Below are 20,515 nucleotides of genomic sequence, written 5' to 3'. Positions count from 1 at the left end.
TATACAGTGGAACCTCGCTTAACGAGTAACCCTCTTAACGAGAATTTCGCTAAACAAGCAAAGCTTTCTGTAAATTTGTAACCCGCTTTACGAGAAAGCTTTGCTGGACGAGCAAAATTCTCACTGCACACACTTCCGGTTTCGTCCATCCACCACGCTCTGACCCGCACTTGCAGTCCACACAAACACACACATGTACGCACAAACACACACAAACAAACACACATGCACGCACACACATACAGTATTATGCTCACCTTACCTTCCGTTCCACCGCTGGTCTGATGGTTCTTGTAGTTCCTGGGTACATCACGGCGTCCTCGCGGCGAACTACAAGACCCAGGAGGCTTGCGATGGAACAGAAGGTAAGGTGAGCATATAATATAACATATTATGTTTACCTTTCATTTCATCGCCGGCCTCCTGGGTGCTGTAGTGCAGCGCTGCGCTCCAGTCCACGCTGTGTCTCTGCATCCATAGCAACGAGGGAGGAACTTCCTGTCACCGCTAATGAAAGGCAGAGCGCTGGCCAATCAGAGGCAAGCGGCTCTGCCTTTGACGTCAGCGCTCTGGCCGGGAAGTTCCTGCCTCGTCGTTATGGTAACGCGTTACACAGCCCGGCCCCGTACCAAAGAACAGCAAGTCCCAGCAGACCGGCGATGGAACAGAAGGTAAGGTGAGCATATAATATGTGTGTGTGTGTGCATGTGTGTTTGTGTGTGTTTGTACGTGTTTGTACGTGTTTGTACGTGTTTGTACGTGTTTGTACGTGTTTGTGTGTGGTTGTGCATGTGTGGAATGACAGAATAGGGGACCAGGATGGGACATTTTTGAAGTTGTGGAACGGATCGTCAGCTTTGCACTGATTTCCTATGGGAAATCTTGCTCTGCTGAACGAGTACCTTGATTAACAAGCACAGTCCCAGAATGGATTGTTCTCGTTAAGCAAGGTACCACTGTATAGTGAAGCTGAAAAGGTACTGTTATGAGTGTGTCCCGCTGTGGGGAGATCTCTGGCAAGTCTGAGACCAGAAGGTCACAACATGTTATTATTCACAGGTATGCAGCTTATGTTTGAGTGAATCTAATTTCTTTTGGTGCTGTTAGAGTTAATAGCTCTTTCCTATCTGGCTGTCCATGTAGCCTTATTCTCAGAAGCAGCTCTTTGTGATCACTCCCCTGCTATAAATAGTCACGTCTTACCATCTGATTCCGGTTATGTAATCTCATTCTTATGCTGTCCGCTTCGGAGAGAGTCAGTCACTGGAAAAAGCTGAGGAGTTGTAACAATTGCAGCTGTAGTGTTTACCTGCATTGGAGGAGCTTTGAGTGTTTTCCTTTTGTGTCTATTTTACTCTCTGTCTGTCTTCCTAACTTTGTTCTGTATTATTGCAGTTAAGAGACTAATGCTTTTGCCTGCCTTCTCACTAGCCAGGGAGCGCTCAGGGCAAGCAAGGGCCTAGGCACATAATGGCGACAAAGGGAAGGACTCGTATAGGAACATTAGGGAGTGTAGGGTACAGACTTAGGTGAGTGGCAGGAGGTGTCCCTTCTCCCTATTTCTAAGGCTTTACTTCTATATTACCCCTGTTCTTACCCTTCTATTGTGCCGCATGCTGAGTGTCTGTATACTCCTGCATGACAGATATGTTCACACTCATTGGTAATGTTGCAGAATGTATATTTGTATCATTTCGAACAAATCTCATGTAAAATATTTGTAACAAAATTACATTTTATGCTGGTTTAAAAACTACAGCACGTCCCATCTTTTTTGAGATCTCACCATGTGTATTACCCATCAAAATACATAACATAATTTGCAGATTTTACTCCAGATTCACCACTTAATTTGGCTGAAAATCACAATGGACATTTTACATCTTATATGGACATAACATATTTATATGTGTATGGCTAGATGAACACTAGGTCAGTGCACTTAGCCTACAGAATACTTTATATTGGGATCTCATCCTGACGTACAATGTAATGGTGCCATAGTAACTATTCACCAAATGGAAGCTAAAAGCCTCCGTCTGGCCTGTATGCATTTGTTTAAGAGAAAAGAAATGTGCAACAAACTGCTCTTTCCTATAGAGAAAATAAGTAGAGATTCTCTATTATAGAGGAAACTGATCACTGACATAGAGGCACATAGGCAATTCAACTTTGGGGAGATGCATGGCTCCGTGTGATTGGCCAAAACCTAAATTTTTAGCCTCCACTTTAGATTTAAATTACCTTCAACAATCATTTTAATATTTAGTCCAGTTGTGGAAAATAATTATACAAAATATCTTTATAAGGTTTTAAACTTCAACAAAATTCTGGTTACATTCAGTCTCCACATGGAGGAGCTCACCGCATATAGGTCTGTATGGCTTCCCATGCAATGTATTTCTAGCTTTGAAAAAGGGGTTAAGGATGTAGATCCGAAAACAAAAATGGACTTGTGTAGGCTTTTCATTTTTTATTATCCCTGCTTTTTAATTTACCAGTGTGATATAGTATGAAATTATGAAATTAGGTAAATAATTCCTACTTTATTAACATATTGACCTCTCTTCCAAACTAATAAACTGATAAGTTTACTTAAACTGTCTGCAGAGGTGGAAATATTTTCCAGGTGCTGAATGGTGATTTGAGTTATCACAAGCAGTTTTCATTTAAAGCAGATTGTGGCACAGAAGAGATGGGTAATTTTAGAACTTGGCAGGAAAGGTTGGTACCTGAATGATTTGATACTTATGAACTCTCTGCTTCAAAATAGACCCTGAGAAAGCTTTAGCCTGGAACATTTATCATACTGAATTCATCTCTCTACAGATGTGACATCCGTGTAATATTAAATAGAAAAGTGAAGAAACAGTTCCTTCCCTGCCTGCATCCTGTGATGACTCGAAATTGAAATGACATGGATTCAAGTAATGTGTATTGTAGCTGCTGAACATTTTAATTGACTGATTTTTAAAGTATGAATAAGGTTAGCAACTTAGTATACCTAAACCGCATGCTATATATAGATTATGACAGGTACTATATATATATATATATATATATATATATATACAGTATATGTACATACTGTATATATATATATATATATATATATATACAGTATATGTATATAGGTTGAAGCTATAGATCCTGGGTAAATTTATGTATTTTCCCTCCTTCAGTTTTTTTGCGGTCCACAAAAAAAACGGAAGGCACACGGATGACAAACAGATGACATACGGACCGTATATGGAACGGAACGGAAACGGATGCCACACAGATGCATCCATGAAAAAAAACTGACCCTTTTTTGCGGACTGCAAAAACAAATCGGTCGTGCGAATGTAGCCTTATTCTGATCTGCCATTTATAAACAGCAGGCAGAAATAAGTGAATAGAGCCAGAAAATCTCCGAGGTTTCAGGGGGTAGCTGAGACCCTAGAGATCATGATTCAGGCCGGATTTTCCGGTCCCCGCTCACGTGATCACCGGTACACACCGTATACCGATGATCACGTTACAGTAAATGACAGCGCCGATAAAAAATTATTTATGTCCAATCTGGCATGAACAAACATGTCAGATGGGAGATTAATCTCCTCCCCGGTCCCCTCCGATCCCTCGGTGTTGCCAAAGTTCCCCCCCACGACCCCCTCCCGGAAATCCAAGATGGCCGCGCGCACAGCAACGTGCCAGCCGCATTCATCCTACTCCTCCCCAGGCCCTGCCAGGTCACCCCCTATAACCCCACCGGTGTTCCCCGGTGTCCCACGGTACCTGTGCAGCGTCGATCCCCCGCGACCCCCTCCTTCACAATAGATGCTGCCGCATGCACAGAGCGGCTGTCAGCTCAGCTTCCTGTGTTCAGACACAGTGAGTGGTGGTAACCATGCATCTGTAAGCTACTGCAATGCCCTGTTCATGAAGTAAGGAACATAGTTGATCAGGAGAGCTATACTACATTTCCAAATGGAGGTATTTGCTTTTATAGTTGCCCTGCTGAATGACTACCAAACATGACAGTCCGTTATACGCCACAAGAAAACATGTCTAAATGGCAAGCTCTGTTGTTTAGAATTCATTCTGCAGGATAAATGGACTTAAAGGGGTATTCCATCTCCAAGATCCTATCCCCAATATATAGTAGGTGTAATAGCAATAATATTAGTAAATACCTTTTTTTGGAAATGTGGAAATGTAGTATAGTTCTCCTGATTAGGCATGCCATTACCTCATGAGCAGGGCATTGCAGCTTTGGTAGCAACAGTTACGACCAAGAGCAACCCACTGTCTCTATGAATGGTGGTAACCATGCATACGTAAGGTACTGGAATGCCCTGCTCATGAGGTAAGGAACATAGTTAATCAGGAGAGCTATACTAAATTTCCAAATGGAGGTATTTGATATTTCTATTGCCCTACTGAACGAATACCAAACATGAGAGTCCGTTATACGCCGCAAAATAACATGTCTAAATAGGGGGCTCTGTTGTTTAGTATTCATTCAGCTGGATAACTGGACTTAAAGGGGTATTCCATCTCCAAGATCCTATCCCAATATATAGTAAGTGGAAAAGCAATAATATCAGCAAATACCAATATTTGGAAATGTAGAATAGTTCTCCTAATTAGGCATGCCCTTACCTCATGAGCAGGGCATTGCAGCTTTGGTAGCAACAGTTACAACATGAACTCTGCTGCTGTGGACCCGGGGAGAGTGGGTGCAGATTCATTGCACCCAAACTCCTGACATGGAGGGTCTGCAATCCTAGAAAATAGTGGATACGTTCCCTGAGCGTGTCCCCCCATATTCTAGATGGTCCAGAGTCATCGTGGGACCCCCTTATTTTTTTTCCTTACAATAAATTGGTGAAAGAGGGAATGTTTTGGGGAGTGTTTTTTTTAATAATTTTTTTTTGTTGTCAATTTTTTTTGTTAGTACTGACAGTTTGTGTTGTCGGGTATCTGATAGATGCCATGATATCACAAACTGCTGGCCTTGCTGTCAGGTGCCCTTACAGCTAGTATCAACCCCATTTATTACCCCGTTTGCCACCGCACCAGGGCACGGGATGAGCTGGGTTGAAGCGCCAAGTTTGGCGTATCTAGTGGATGCGCCACTTCTGGAGTGCCTGCAGCCTGCTATTTTTAGGCTCTGAAGGGCGAATAACTATGGACCTTCCAACCCTGAGAATACCAGACCACAGCTGTTCGCTTTAACTTGGCTGGTAATCCAATTTGGGGGGGGGACCCTACTTTTTTTTGTAATTATTATTATTTATAAAATAATTATAAAAAAGAGCCTGGGGTGACCTCCACATTGGATCACCAACCACGGTAAAGCTGCCAGCTGTGGTTTTCAGGCTACAGCTGTCTGCTTTACCCTAGCTGGCTATCAAAAATGGGGGGACCCCACGTCATTTTTTTTTAAAATATTTTTTTAAATAAAAAAAATTAATGGGCTTCCCTGTATTTTGATTGCCAGCCAAGGTAACGCCAGGCTAGGGGGTGGCAACCCGTAGCTGTCTGCTTTATCTGCACTGAGAATCAAAAATACTGCGGAGCGCTACGTCATTTTTTTTTAATGATTTATTTTTACAGCACTGTGATGTCAGGCAATCAAAATACAGGGAAGCCCATTTTTTTTTTTAGTTATTTAAATAAATAATTAAAAAAATATATATATGGGCTCCCACTGCATTTTTTGTATTGCTAGCTAAGGGTAATCCAAGCAGCTACTGGCTAATAACCCCCATTGCTTGGTGTTACCTTCACTGTCAATGGAAAATCCAGGGAAGCATTTTTTATTTTTTTTGCCAAAAAACTACAATAAAATGATGTGAGCTTCGCCATATTTTTGTATGCTAGCCAGGTACAGCAGGCAGGTACGGCTGCCCCCAACCCCCAGCTGCCTATTTGTACCCATCTGGGAACTAAAAATATAGGGAAGCCCTTTTTTTAATTATTTTATGAATTTCATATGTAGGCTTCGCCCCATTTTTGTGTCCAGCCAGGTACAACTAGGCAGCTGGGGATTGGAATCCCCAGCACAGGTTAGCCCGAGCTTTCTGGGCCCCTCTGCTGCAAATTGCAGTCCGCAGCCACCACATAAAATGGTGCTTTCATAGAAGCGCCATCATCTGGCGCTGTATCCAACTCTTCCAGCTGCCCTGGCAACTGTGGCTCGCTGGGTAATGATGAGTTGATACTAGCTTTGTTTTACTAGCTAGTATTAAGCCAGAGATTCTTAATGTCTGGCAAATTTGACCCGGCCATTAAGAATCTCCAATAAAGGGTTAAAAAAAAGACACCACACAGAGAAAAAATACTTTAATAGAAATAAATGCACAGACACACTTAGAGACTCCATTTTTATTACTCCGTCAGCCCTCCACGATCCTGGTCTTCTGTCTTCTTTCTCCTTCAACCCATGCAGCTCTGCTATATCAGACAGCACTGCATGGAAGGAAGACGCTGCTGCTTCCTGTGCAGTCTAATCACTCAGTGAGTGAGCAGAGGCTGCGGGCTGTAAGCAGTGACGTCACCGCTGACAGGTGGGTTACTATAGCAACGGTGCTCCAATCACGTGATTCCCGGTGCCGCAATTTACCGGCTGTGGCAGCCAGTCCTTGCATGTGGGCTGACTCTGTTAAGAGCATCCACTTGCAGGAACGGGGAAGCCGACCATGTGCCAGAGCATCTTGCTGGTACACGGAGCACCGCGTATCGGAGAGATGCACTGACAGGACCTAGCATGACGTCTAGCCATGTGACCAGTCTGTAGCCAATGAGATAATAGACACGTGACTGGTCACAAGGTCCTATCATCAGTACTGGTTACCGGGAGGACACAGCGATTATCGGAAGGAAAAGCTGCCGGAGAAAGAGTGCAGGACTGTAATGGCAATGTTTATTAACTGTATGTGTACATGTATAATGTGTTTTTATGTGTTTGTGTTTGCCTCCCATTGTTTTCAATGGGGTTCGAATCTGTTCGTCGAACGTTCGAAGATCGTTCGCCGAACGGAGCCTCCGTTCGACGAACCGAACCGAACTTGAACTCTAGGGGGGTGGCTCATCTCTACTCATCACCCTGTACACACCATCCTCACTGTCAAACATGGTGGTGGCAGCATCATGGTTTGGGCCTGCTTTTCTTCAGCAGGGACAGAGAAGATGGTTAAAATTGTTGGGAAGATGGATGGAGCCAAATACAGGACTATTCTTAAAGAAAACCTGTTGGAGTTTGCAAAAGACCTGAGGCTGGGACGCAGATTTGTCTTCCAGCAAGACAATTATCTCAAACATAAAGCAATATCTACAATGGAATGGTTCACAAATAAACGTATCCATGTGTTAGAATGGCTAAGTCAAAGTCCAGACCTGAATCCAATCGATAATCTGTGGAAAGAGCTGAAAACTGCTGTTCACTAACGCTCTCCATCCAACCTCACTCAGCTCCAGCTGTTTGCAAAGGAAGAATGGGCAAGAATTTCAGTCTCTTGATGTGCAAAACTGATAGACACATACCCCAAGAGACTTGCAGCTGTAATCACAGCAAAAGGTGGTGCTACAAAGTATTAACTTAAAAGGAGAGGAATAATATTGCACGCCCCACTTTTCTGTTTTTTTTTTTTTTAAAAAGTATAAAATAAACAATAAATTTCATTCAACTTCACAATTGTGTCCCACTTGTTGTTGATTCTTCACTATAACATTTAAATTTTTATCTTTATGTTTGAAGCCTGAAATGTGGGAAAAGGTTGAAAAATTGAAGGGACCAGAATACTTTCACAAGGCACTGTATATATACTGTATATAAACATAATATGTATATTCTTATTTATTGGTATAATATTTTTCATACTTCAATTTGTATTGTCTGTTATTGGGGGTTTTTTTTATAATTTTTTTTCTATTTTACTTAGTCCCTCTATGGAACTTTAACTTTTGTTCGTCTCATCACTGGTCTAATGTATTGCAATAAACATGTATTGCAATACATAAGATCATTTAGATTACACAGGTAGAATGCCTTTTAGATCCTTCCTATGGTTGGATTTAACAGGTCACCATTTCTGGCACACCTGGTTTCATAACTTCCTGTGATTTCTTCACAGGGGTGCCGATGAACGTGAAAGACGGACTCCACTCCTTCTCACAACCTTCCAAATGCCGTGATTGTTATACATATAGTGGATTAAAAATTTCGGTCTGGTTGAGCGCTAATGAAAGGGCTGCCAGTCTTGTAAGGTGATTTGCTTTATTATTACTAGTAATAAAAAAGCTCCTGTTTTACACAACGCGTTTCAGCAAAATCTCTGTTGCTTTCCTCAGGTATAACAGGAGTAGTTTGCATACATTAAATTTATAGGTAAAATAAAGACCTCACAGGTGAAACTAGTGAGTGTGCCGTAAATTTAAGTTATTGGGTCATTTAACCCCATGGGTACCAAAGTTTTATAATGAGTCAAAAGTATAATAAAAATTATAATATAACACATATTAAACACATATTTAAAAGAAATGATGGCTAAAAAGATGTTGTTTTATAACTGTTATATAAATAAAATTGAATGAATTTATACTTGTTATATTAAATTAAGTTATATAAAGTGTATCAATAATGTAGACACATTAAATAAAATCTTTATGGTATGGAATATTCCCCTTATCTTTGATTTTAATATTTTGATATTTTAATATTTTTAAAAAAATATAAATTTTTTAAAAGGATTTTTTTATATTTAAAAGTCATAATAACACTCAAATAATAAGAATAAGAAGCCCTTTTTGGATTGTTGTTACAGTTGGAGTTATTCCCCATATCCTCCTTACTATCCATTTGTTATACCAGTCTTTATTATACCAGTATTAATATTGATTTCTTTATTATCTATTGTTTTTTTGGGGAAAGTATATATAGGGGATGATTTCTCAAATATTAATTGTTCTTTTTGTATATATAAATATAAATACACACAACATATCAAACGATAGCAGAAAAAGGAAAGAAATAAGAGAACCAAAAGAGTTCATAAAGTAAATATTAAAAATGAATCGCACATAAGTAGCTGTTATAACACTGCTCGATCGCACATGTGACCCACACTACCATCTGGATAACATGTGTGCTCACAAAAGTTCGCAGATTAGATCTGTCTAACAAGGCTACAGTGAAATCACAGGAGACAAAGAGTGAACTTTGGAATAACATGCAAATTTATGACAAAGCTCATTTCCCAAAGACATAAATTATTAGAGTAATACATAGGATATACGTATGTGTATATATATATATATATATATGTTGTGTGTATTTATATTTATATCTACAAAAAGAACAATTAATATTTAATAACTTAAATTTACGGCACACTCACTAGTTTCACCGGTCCTTATTTTACCTATAAATTTAATGTATGCAAACTACTCCTGTTATACCTGAGGAAAGCAACAGAGATTTTGCTGAAACACGTTGTGTAAAACAGGAGCTTTTTTATTACTATTAATAATAAGCAAATCACCTTACAAGACTGGCAGCCCTTTCATTAGCGCTCAACCATTCCAAAATTTTTAATCCACTATATGCACACTTCCGACAAGGGAATTCGGTTAGAGCTGCTTAGAGGAACAGGACCTGCCAAGTCTCACTCGAATCATTTAGCTGAAGGACGGAGGATCGCACAGGTGCTCCAGGATCCAAAGTGCCGGTGAATCTCAGGAGCCAGCAGCGATACCAAACTCTGGATTTATTCAACATAACAACGGTAACGTCAGCGGAGACAGACCCTTCCTCCAGAGGAAATATCTATCTACCACCGGGGTTGTGCGAGGGCGCACAACCTCATCAGGTGAGTAAACCCATATTTATATTTAGATAATTTCAGCCCACGGGTGCTTCTCATATGCGCTACCTCTTCCTTTTTCAGTGATTGTTATTAGTGATGAGCGAGCATGCTTGTCACTACTCGGTACTCGCACGAGTATCACTGTACTCGGGCTGCTCGGCGGGGAACGAGTAATCTCGCGATACTCGTGCTTTACTCGTGGTCTTCATTTCTGCATGTTGGCGCTCTTTTGAGAGCCAGCCCTCATGCAGGGATTGGCTGGCAGACCACTGCAATGCCACAGCCCTGTTAGTTGTGGAATTGCAGTGATTGGCCGGCCTGCACAGCGTCACCGAGCCTTTATATAGGCCGGCGCGCTGTGCTCTGCTCACAGCTATTCTGACAGTGAGTGTAGGGAGAGTGTCGCTGATTCAGGGAAAGCTTTGCGGCCCTTTATAGCTTTTTCAGTTGCAGGGCTGCAAACAGTGTGACCAAAAGTCCTTCTCAGGACTATTCTAGTTGTATACAGGCAGGCAGGGTATAGCCAGGTCGGCGTACAGTAGCAGAGTCCTTCTCAGGACTATTGTTGCTATATACAGGCAGGGTATAGCCAGGTCTGAATACAGGCTAGTGACCAAAAGAGTCCTTGTCAGGACTATTGTAGCAGTATACAGGCAGGCAGGCAGGCAGGGTAGTGGTGACCGTATACCAGCCTTCATATCTGGGGCTGGTGTACACAGTGTAAAACAGTCCAGATAGTGTCTGACTTGTCTGTACTGTAATTGTCGCTCCCCAAAAAAACCTGTTAGGTTATTATTGCGTCCGTGCTTGGTTTTTAAAACCGCACGTGTGTGCCTGTTGGTGGCAGCGTACAGGTGCACTGGTGTGCGTTTACCAAACTATTATATAACGCACAAGTGTAGTGTATAATACACGTCAGTCAGCAGTGGCTGATAGTGTCAGAGTTCTTAATTTTTGCTCCTAAAACCTGTGTTAGGTTATTATTGCGTCCGTGCTTGGTTTTTAAAACCGCACGTGTGTGCCTGTTGGTGGCAGCGTACAGGTGCACTGGTGTGCGTTTACCAAACTATTATATAACGCACAAGTGTAGTGTATAATACACGTCAGTCAGCAGTGGCTGATAGTGTCAGAGTTCTTAATTTTTGCTCCTAAAACCTGTGTTAGGTTATTATTGCGTCCGTGCTTGGTTTTTAAAACCGCACGTGTGTGCCTGTTGGTGGCAGCGTACAGGTGCACTGGTGTGCGTTTACCAAACTATTATATAACGCACAAGTGTAGTGTATAATACACGTCAGTCAGCAGTGGCTGATAGTGTCAGAGTTCTTAATTTTTGCTCCTAAAACCTGTGTTAGGTTATTATTGCGTCCGTGCTTGGTTTTTAAAACCGCACGTGTGTGCCTGTTGGTGGCAGCGTACAGGTGCACTGGTGTGCGTTTACCAAACTATTATATAACGCACAAGTGTAGTGTATAATACACGTCAGTCAGCAGTGGCTGATAGTGTCAGAGTTCTTAATTTTTGCTCCTAAAACCTGTGTTAGGTTATTATTGCGTCCGTGCTTGGTTTTTAAAACCGCACGTGTGTGCCTGTTGGTGGCAGCGTACAGGTGCACTGGTGTGCGTTTACCAAACTATTATATAACGCACAAGTGTAGTGTATAATACACGTCAGTCAGCAGTGGCTGATAGTGTCAGAGTTCTTAATTTTTGCTCCTAAAACCTGTGTTAGGTTATTATTGCGTCCGTGCTTGGTTTTTAAAACCGCACGTGTGTGCCTGTTGGTGGCAGCGTACAGGTGCACTGGTGTGCGTTTACCAAACTATTATATAACGCACAAGTGTAGTGTATAATACACGTCAGTCAGCAGTGGCTGATAGTGTCAGAGTTCTTAATTTTTGCTCCTAAAACCTGTGTTAGGTTATTATTGCGTCCGTGCTTGCATTTAAAAACCGCACGTGTGTGCCTGTCGGTGGCAGCGTACAGGTGCACTTGTGTGCAATTTCCAGAAACTTTGATATAACGCACAAGTAGTGAATATACACGTCAGCAGTGCACAGCATTGCAAAATGCGCAAGGGCATTGGCAAGGAACAAGGAAGTGGACGTGATGGTGGTGCAGGCAGAGGCCGAGGTCGTGGGCAAGCTCTAATTTCGCCACAACAAAGGGCCACATCTAGTCGCTCGCACGTCCTGTCCCAAATTCTTGGGGACCGCAGCAGTACACCGCTCTTGAACCAAGACCAGTGTCAACAGGTTGTTAGTTGGATAGCGGATAATGCTTCCAGTCAGATTGGCACCACCACAAACACTCTGTCTTCCACACGGTCAAGTGTCAGTAGCCGTGATACTGCACCGCACATTTCTGAACCTGATCCTCCTTCCTACCACCAGGCTGAGTACACGTCCTCCTCGGACATTAATGATCCCACACTTGGACACTCGGAAGAGCTGTTCACGTTTCCATTCACACATTCTGGCCTCTCGCCAGCTCATATTGAAGTGGGTCATGAGGAGATCGTCTGTACAGATGGCCAAATATTTGAGCAGCCACGTTCTCACGAAGTTGGCAACGTGTCTCAACAAGTGGTGGACGATGATGAGACACAATTGTCAGCAAGTCAGGAGGAGGAGCAGGGTGCGGAAGAGGAAGACGACGTGGTGGATGATCCAGTAACTGACCCAACCTGGCAGGAGGATATGCAGAGCGAGGACAGCAGTGCACAGGGGGAGGGAGGCGTAGCATCACAACAGGCAGTAAGAAGCAGGGTGGTGGCCCCAGGCAGAAGTCAGGCAACCGTTCCCCGGAACAACACGACGACACAAGGTGCCTGTACAAATGTTAGGTCTTCACGAGTCTGGCAGTTTTTTAAGTTGGATCCAGATGATTCAAAAAAGGCCATTTGCAACACCTGCCGTGCCAGCATCAGCAGGGGTACCAAAACTAGCAGCCTGACCACCACCAGCATGATCAGGCACATGTCAGCCAAGCACCCGACTTTGTGGGAAGTACAACAGAGTCGAGGAGCAGTGCTTGCTGATGTCACTGCTACGTCTTCGCTGGTTGTGCATGCGAGCCAATCCTCTGTCCATGCTGCCTGCGAACAAGCCTCCTCCACTCCTGCACCTGCAGTTGCCTACGCAGAAAGAACACCATCATCAAGCACGTCCTTGTCCCAGCGCAGCGTTCAGTTATCCATTCAGCAAACCTTTGAACGCAGGCGCAAATACACTGCCAACACCCCACATGCCACAGTTCTAAATGCTAACATTTCGCGACTGCTTGCGCTGGAAATGTTGCCTTTTAGGCTGGTGGAGACAGAAGCATTCCGTGACCTGATGGCGGCAGCTGTCCCACGTTACTCGGTCCCCAGCCGCCACTATTTCTCCCGGTGTGCCGTCCCCGCGTTGCATAACCACGTGTCACAAAACATCACACGTGCCCTGAACAACGCTGTTTCACCCAAGGTCCACCTAACCACAGACACGTGGACAAGTGCTTGTGGGCAAGGCCGCTACATCTCGTTGACGGCACACTGGGTTAATATTGTGGAAGCTGGGACCCAGTCTGAGCGAGGGACGCAACACGTCCTTCCCACACCAAGGTTTGCAGGCCCTACCTCAGTCAGTGTTTCACCCACACTCTACAGCTCCGGAATGTCATGCTCTTCAGCCTCCTCCTCCTCCTGCGCATCCTCATCCACTGTGCCCTCCACACCAGTCACAAGCTGGAAGCACTGCAGCACTGCCTCGGCGAAGCGGCAACAGGCTGTGCTGAAGCTAATCTGCATAGGTGACAAACCCCACAATGCAGAAGAGCTGTGGACAGCTCTGAAACAGCAGGCAGATCACTGGCTCACACCTCTGAACCTAAAGCCAGGAAAGGTCGTTTGTGACAATGGCCGGAACCTGGTGGCGGCTTTGAGGCGAGGCCAGCTGACACATGTTCCATGCGTGGCCCATGTGCTCAACCTCGTGGTTCAGCGGTTTATAAAGTCATACCCAGAGCTGTCTGATCTGCTGGTAAAAGTTCGCCGCCTGTCTGCACATTTTCGAAAGTCACCTACTGCTTCAGCCGGCCTTGCCGGCTTTCAGCGCCGTTTGCATCTTCCGGCTCACAGACTGGTGTGTGATGTCCCCACGCGTTGGAATTCAACTCTGCACATGTTGGTCAGGATATGTGAGCAGAAGAGGGCAGTTGTTGAGTACCTGCATCACCTAAGCCGTCGGGAAATGGGTCAAACTCCACACATAACACCTGAGGAGTGGAGATGGATGTCAGACCTATGTACCATCCTCCAAAACTTTGAGGACTCCACCAAGATGGTGAGTGGTGATGACGCCATTATTAGCGTCACCATACCGCTACTCTGCCTTCTAAAACGGTCCCTGCTGAAAAACAAACATGATGCATTGCAGGCGGAGCGCGATGAGTTGCAGCAAGAAACAGTAGTGGGTGTGGGTGATAACACACAGCCCAGCCTCGTCTCATCACAACGTGCAGTGGAGGACTATGACGAGGAGGAGGATGAAGACATGGAGCAACTCTCCGGCCAAATTGAGGATATGACATGCACACCAGTCATATCCTCGATTCAGCGTGGCTGGCCAGAGGACAGGGTAGATGAGGAGGAGGAGGAGGAGGAGGAGGAGGAGGAGGAGGACAGCATGTTCAGTCATCTTGTTGGTCAGGCTACTGAAGTCCTGGCTGTTAAGAGTCTGGCGCACATGGCTGACTTTATGGTAAGCTGCCTGTCTCGTGACCCTCGCGTTAAGAACATCTTGGCCGACAATCATTACTGGTTGGTAACACTGTTAGACCCACGCTACAAGGAGAACTTTTTGTCTCTTATTCCCGTGGAGGAGAGGTCAACCAAAATGCAGCAGTTTCGGAAGGCCATACTCACGGAAGTAGGCAAAGCATTCCCCTCACAAAACGCTAGCGGCATAGGTCAGGAATCAGTGGACAACCGAGGCGTACAGCCGAGAGAGGCACAAGTCCAATCCGCCAGAGGTAGGGGAACAGTCTTTAAGATGTGGGACAGTTTTCTCAGCCCCTCACGTACCACAGCCCCTGAGGTGCGGGGTAGTGCCACAAGAAATCCTAAGTTTGCCCAGATGCTGAAGGAGTACCTTGCAGATCGAACAACTGTACTCCGACATTCCTCTGTGCCTTACAATTATTGGGTATCCAAGCTGGACACGTGGCATGAATTGGCTCTCTACGCCTTGGAAGTCCTGGCCTGCCCTGCTGCTAGCGTTTTGTCAGAGCGTGTTTTTAGTGCCGCAGGTGGAATCATTACAGATAAACGCACCCGCCTGTCAACTGAAAATGCTGACAGGCTGACTCTGATAAAGATGAACAAGGGTTGGATTGGGCCAGACTTCACCACACCACCAGCAAATGAGAGCAGAGTTTAAAGTTTGCCATGTACCTCCACTCACCCATGGGTACACTTCTCGACTTTGGATAATCGCTGGACTGCTCCTCCTTCTCCTCATGCGCCATCATGATGACCGTTACAATAGTTAGGTCTTTGTTTCAGGTATACCCCCAGTGGTAAATTTTTTCGCCCATTCTTTGCAGAATGGACATTACAACGACAGGAGACCCGCTCCTTTGCAATGGGAACAATGTTTTGAGGCCCTCATGCACGTCTCTACCCAGGGACAACGTGGAGCCTCCCAATTTTTGGCTGCCCTGCCTAAGGGCTATACTGAAATACACCCACTTCCTTACAATGGGCACTTCAGGTTTACAGGCCATCATGCACGTCTCTATCCAGGGACAATGTGGAGCCTCCCAATTTTTGGCTGCCCTGGCAAAGGGCTATACTAAAATAGACCCACTTCCTTACAATGGGCACTTCAGGTTTACAGGCCATCATGCACGTCTCTATCCAGGGACAATGTGGAGCCTCCCAATTTTTGGCTGCCCTGGCAAAGGGCTATACTGAAATAGACCCACTTCCTTAAAATGGACACTTAATGTTTTGAGGCCATCATGCACGTCTCTACCCAGGGACAATGTGGAGCCTCCCAATTTTTGGCTGCCCTGGCAAAGGGCTATACTGAAATACACCCACTTCCTTACAATGGGCACTTCAGGTTTACAGGCCATCATGCACGTCTCTATCCAGGGACAATGTGGAGCCTCCCAATTTTTGGCTGCCCTGGCAAAGGGCTATACTGAAATAGACCCACTTCCTTAAAATGGACACTTAATGTTTTGAGGCCATCATGCACGTCTCTACCCAGGGACAATGTGGAGCCTCCCAATTTTTGGCTGCCCTGGCAAAGGGCTATACTGAAATACACCCACTTCCTTACAATGGGCACTTCAGGTTTACAGGCCATCATGCACGTCTCTATCCAGGGACAATGTGGAGCCTCCCAATTTTTGGCTGCCCTGGCAAAGGGCTATACTGAAATAGACCCACTTCCTTACAATGGGCACTTCAGGTTTACAGGCCATCATGCACGTCTCTATCCAGGGACAATGTGGAGCCTCCCAATTTTTGGCTGCCCTGGCAAAGGGCTATACTGAAATAGACCCACTTCCTTACAATGGGCACTTCAGGTTTACAGGCCATCATGCACGTCTCTATCCAGGGACAATGTGGAGCCTCCCAATTTTTGGCTGCCCTGGCAAAGGGCTATACTGAAATAGACCCACTTCCTTACAATGGGCACTTCAGGTTTACAGGCCATCATGCACGTCTCTATCCAGGGACAATGTGGAGCCTCCCAATTTTTGGCTGCCCTGGCAAAGGGCTATACTGAAATAGACCCACTTCCTTACAATGGGCACTTCAGGTTTACAGGCCATCATGCACGTCTCTATCCAGGGACAATGTGGAGCCTCCCAATTTTTGGCTGCCCTGGCAAAGGGCTATACTGAAATAGACCCACTTCCTTACAATGGGCACTTCAGGTTTACAGGCCATCATGCACGTCTCTATCCAGGGACAATGTGGAGCCTCCCAATTTTTGGCTGCCCTGGCAAAGGGCTATACTGAAATAGACCCACTTCCTTACAATGGGCACTTCAGGTTTACAGGCCATCATGCACGTCTCTATCCAGGGACAATGTGGAGCCTCCCAATTTTTGGCTGCCCTGGCAAAGGGCTATACTGAAATAGACCCACTTCCTTACAATGGGCACTTCAGGTTTACAGGCCATCATGCACGTCTCTATCCAGGGACAATGTGGAGCCTCCCAATTTTTGGCTGCCCTGGCAAAGGGCTATACTGAAATAGACCCACTTCCTTACAATGGGCACTTCAGGTTTACAGGCCATCATGCACGTCTCTATCCAGGGACAATGTGGAGCCTCCCAATTTTTGGCTGCCCTGGCAAAGGGCTATACTGAAATAGACCCACTTCCTTACAATGGGCACTTCAGGTTTACAGGCCATCATGCACGTCTCTATCCAGGGACAATGTGGAGCCTCCCAATTTTTGGCTGCCCTGGCAAAGGGCTATACTGAAATAGACCCACTTCCTTACAATGGGCACTTCAGGTTTACAGGCCATCATGCACGTCTCTATCCAGGGACAATGTGGAGCCTCCCAATTTTTGGCTGCCCTGGCAAAGGGCTATACTGAAATAGACCCACTTCCTTACAATGGGCACTTCAGGTTTACAGGCCATCATGCACGTCTCTATCCAGGGACAATGTGGAGCCTCCCAATTTTTGGCTGCCCTGGCAAAGGGCTATACTGAAATAGACCCACTTCCTTACAATGGGCACTTCAGGTTTACAGGCCATCAGGCACGTCTCTATCCAGGGACAATGTGGAGCCTCCCAATTTTTGGCTGCCCTGGCAAAGGGCTATACTAAAATAGACCCACTTCCTTACAATGGGCACTTCAGGTTTACAGGCCATCATGCACGTCTCTATCCAGGGACATTGGTGAACCTCACAATTTTGGACTGCCCTGGCAAAGGAAAATACTACAAAGACTCACTTCCTCAAAATGGGCACATTAGACTCAAGAGGCCTTCATGTACGTCTCTTCTCAGGGACATCGGAGTGCCACACAATGTTTTCACGTAAAATCTTTCATGTATTAATCTCAAAAAGTAACATACACCAGCTCTATCTCACTATTGGGTATGTGCCCTTAACATTTCTGCCATGAAAAATCATTTTGGGGTCATTTTGGAAGGTTTTCTGGTGAGTCCGTAAAAATGGCGTAAAACGCGGACAAAATTGTTCACAGCTGTGACTTTTGAGTGATAAATGCTTCAAGGGGTCTTCCCCATGCTGTTGCCATGTCATTTGAGCACTCTTCTGAGACTTTTGTGCCATTTTTAGGGTTTCTCCATGCTGCCGGGAGGTCATTTCACAAAAATACTCGGGTCTCCCATAGGATAACATTGGGCTCGTTGCTCGGGCCGAGTACACGAGTATCTTGGGAGGCTCGGCCCGAGCTTCGAGCACCCGAGCTTTTTAGTACTCGCTCATCACTAATTGTTATACATGACAGCATCTGAAGTGTTAATCAGCCATGAAGCGAGCTCTGGAGGTGATTGTGAGGGAGATGCTGATATTTCAGCATCCCCCACATGATCATGCTGTGATTGGTCAGTCAAATTGACTGACCAGTTACAGCAATTACCGAGTGGAGACTGCTGAAATGGGTCCCTGCATCTCTGGCCATGTCGATTAGCAATCAGGAACCACAGTCAGCACGGAGCTGCCACTGTATTTTCACACAATGACAGATTAAATCCATGAATCACATAGCACGTCATGATTTGAGAATTGACACTTTCTCATTGCATGCTGTGTGCATCATTGGTCATTAAGAGATTAAAGGGGACATCATAGGAACATACTCTAAAGGGGCTTTACACGCTACGATATCGTTAATGTTTTGTCGTCGGGGTCAAGTTGTTAGTGATGCACATCCGGCGTCATTAACGATATCGCAGCGTGTGACACTGACCAGCGACCTTAAGCGACCTCAAAAATGGTGAAAATCGTTCACCATGGAGAGGTCGTCCCAAACTCAAAAATCGGTAAGGGTTGTTTATCCAGGTGGTTCATCGCTCATGCGGCAGCACACATCGCTGTGTGTGACACCGCAGGAGCGAGGAACGTCTCCTTACCTGCCGCCGGCCACAATGCGGAAGGAAGGAGGTGGGCGGGATGTTACGTCCTGCTCATCTCCGCCCCTCCGCTTTGATTGGCCGGCCGCTTAGTGACGTTGCGGTGACGTCGCTGTGATGCCGAACGTCCCTCCCCCTTGAAGGAGGGATTGTTCGGCAGTCACAGCGACGCCGACGACGAGGTAAGTATGTGTGACGCTGCTGTAGCGATAATGTTCGCTACGGCAGCGATAACAAACAATCGCATGCGCGACGGGGGCGGGTACTTACACGCTCGCTATCGCTACAAATTGCTAGCAATATCGCTACCGTGTAAATCCCCCTTTACTGTAAAATAATAATAATAATCACAGATTATTCAATTTACAGTCACAATGACTATGCAGTTCCTGCACCTCCATATTACTTAAATCTTTGGCTTAGCCTTTTTAGACTGATACTACCACAGAAGAATACCACAATCAGATTTAGGCCTTTTTCATTCCCATTTTCATGTCTTAAGGCCCCGTCACACTAAGCAACATCGCTAGCAACATCGCTGCTAATGAACAAGTTTTGTGACGTTGCTAGCGATGTTGCTGTGTGTGACATCCAGCAACAACCTGGCCCCTGCTGTGAGGTCGTTGGTTGTTGCTGAATGTCCTGGGCCATTTTTTAGTTGTTGCTGTCCCGCTGTGAAGCACAGATCGCTGTGTGTGACAGCGAGACAGCAACAACTAAATGTGCAGGCAGCAGGAGCCGGCTTCTTCGGAGGCTGGTAACCAATGTAAACATCGGGTAACCAAGAAGCCCTGTCCTTGGTTGCCCGATATTTACCTTTGTTACCAGCCTCCGCCGCTCTCACTGTCAGTGCCGGCTCCTGCTCTGTGCACATGTAGCTGCAGGACACATCGGGTTAATTAACCCGATGTGTCCTGCAGCTAGGAGAGCAAGGAGCCAGCGCTAAGCATTGTGCGCTGCTCCCTGCTCTGTGCACATTTAGCTGCAGTACACATCGGGTAATTAACCCGATGTGTGCTGTAACTAGGAGAGCAAGGAGCCAGCGCTAAGCGGTGTGCGCTGCTCCCTGCTCTGTGCACATGTAGCTGCAGCACACATCTGGTAACTAACCCGATGTGTGCTGTAACTAGGAGAGCAGGGAGCCAGCGCTCAGTGTGCGCTGCTCCCTGCTCTCTGCACGTGTAGCTGCGTGCGCTGGTAACTGTCACGCTCCCCGGGTCTCCTGCTCTGCTCCCCGGCTCACCTGCCACGCTCCCCGGCTTCCCTGTGCCGCTCCCCGGTCTCCAGCCTCCATTGCCTGCGGTTCCCAGGCGTCCAGGTCCCCGCTCCCGGCGCCCGTCGGCTTCTCAGCCCCAGCCCGTGCTTCCCTGCGGATGAAGAGACACGCAGACAAGAGGCATCTGGACCCTCCGTGTTTCTCTCCAGGAGATCTCGTCTGGCTTGCCTCCAAGTACGTCCGATTGAAGCTACCCTCCTACAAGCTGGGACCTCGCTACATCGGGCCGTTTAAAATCCTCAGCAAGATCAATGAGGTCTCCTACAAGCTGCA

Source organism: Anomaloglossus baeobatrachus, chromosome 11 (genome assembly GCF_048569485.1).
Source record: "Anomaloglossus baeobatrachus isolate aAnoBae1 chromosome 11, aAnoBae1.hap1, whole genome shotgun sequence".
Lineage (NCBI taxonomy): Eukaryota > Metazoa > Chordata > Amphibia > Anura > Aromobatidae > Anomaloglossus > Anomaloglossus baeobatrachus.
The sequence above is the reverse complement of the archived record's forward strand: the minus strand, read 5'-3'. Positions refer to the sequence as shown.